The sequence below is a fragment of the Palaemon carinicauda genome, unplaced genomic scaffold (genome assembly GCF_036898095.1).
Source record: "Palaemon carinicauda isolate YSFRI2023 unplaced genomic scaffold, ASM3689809v2 scaffold177, whole genome shotgun sequence".
NCBI lineage: Eukaryota > Metazoa > Arthropoda > Malacostraca > Decapoda > Palaemonidae > Palaemon > Palaemon carinicauda.
The window spans coordinates 66,496-68,200 of record NW_027169336.1 but is presented as its reverse complement, the minus strand read 5'-3'; positions in this window follow the sequence as shown (position 1 = coordinate 68,200).

The following is a 1,705-nucleotide window of genomic DNA, read 5'->3' as shown; positions in this document are numbered from 1 at the left end:
AGCGAGTATCCCTCGTGAAAGGGATATCGCGACATATCAGAGGACGTATTCTAGACACGTCACATGGCAATCTACGACCTGAACAGAGATTTCGTCTCGTAGGAGGTGATTGACGAGATACGAATTTGGGAAAGAAAAAGGGGAGCCGCTCCCAAGGCTTCCCTATCCCCCGATTCGTATGCGTGCCTGGCGCCAATCCTGGCGCCATCTGCATTCCTTTTTGCGTAGCTTAACAACTCGGTGTTTTTTCCTGTTTTTCTCGCAAATCTTAGATTTATTCAGCTTTTCATGGCTTCTCCGTCTTCGTTGGCCTCGGATAAGTTGAGTATAGTGTCTGTTATGTATAAATGTAGGCTCTTGGTAAAATTTTGAGTGATTAATAGGATTAATCTTTGATACAAGAGCCGTAGCCTACCAGAGGTGTCCTGGAAACTGTCACTTGCTAGGTATAAATTAGTTAGTCAGAGTGACATTCCTGGTTGTTTTGCTTTAATAAATTTTAGCTATTTAGCTTTACATAGGATTTCCTTTCGTGCTTAGTATTATTTGGCGAAGTATTCGCCATTCTGGCCTACGCTAGGCCATGTTGCCTAGTCGTTTGGTCCTAGTACTTCATGCATGATTTTGGTTTTTCCGAGTGTAATTAAAATTTTATTGAAGCTTTAGGCTATATTTTTTACATTTAAGACTGTGTGGAATATTTCCAAGATTGTATACGTGTGAGTTTCGGTGAATTAGGTAATCGATTCTCTTGGTGCCTAGGCTAATTGCTTATGGAGCCTTAGTATACTTTATCATACTCCCCGGTTGCTTTCTTTTCTTCGGAGAAGGTATGCAATCCCTTTCCCTCTGTTTAAGCCTTGGGCTTATCCCTAAGTGGTTTTTTTCCGAATTTATTTTCGATAAAACTATACTAGGGTGTTACTGTACCTTCCTGTTCCAGTAAGTCTGGTTCAAAGAGGGACAGAACAACAGAGTTTTTAGTCTAAGTCCGTGTTGTCTGGCTTGGGGCAGAGTCTCCCTCGCTGACCTAACACTTACAAAGGGAGCTTAGCTCCCTTAGGTCACTACCGAAGGTTTCTGTAAGTTATGATTCCTTCTTTTGTGATCGACCAGACTAAGTCCTGTTGCTGTTCTCGGGGGAGGATAAGTTCTTCCCTTGGGAGTAGCAACGCCTTCCTTGCTTTGGTGCTCTGGAAGCTGGCAAGTATTGCTGGCCCTTTCCCTTAGATCTCCCTTAGGCTAAGACAAAGTTCTTGGCTGCGGGTGATCTGTCACTAAAGCAAGGTTAGCAGGACCCTCTTGTCCCTTCCCCCTCTATATCCGTATTGGCCTAGCCATTACTGTACTGTACCTTGCCGGCCGGCAGAGCTGGCCGGCAGGGGTATTACTGTACTGTACGTCGTTCTACTTCTGGACCTAGTATAGGTTGGGATGTGGAATTGACTAAGCCCATTGCCGGCCGGCAGAGATGCTGGCCGGCAAGGGTCTTATGTTTTTGAGTGCTGCCCGGACCTCTCTTGGTCCCTCATCCATGCCTGCCGGCAGAGCCGGACGGCATTGGTCAAGGAAGCGTGAATTAAGTTTCTCCCCTTCCTTATATGCACTCTTTCGGTTGCCGGGCTTGGGGGGTTGTGTACACTCTTATCCCGGCATCCATTCTATTTTCTTCTAGTGCTTTACCTGTCCCGGCTGCCGGCCTATG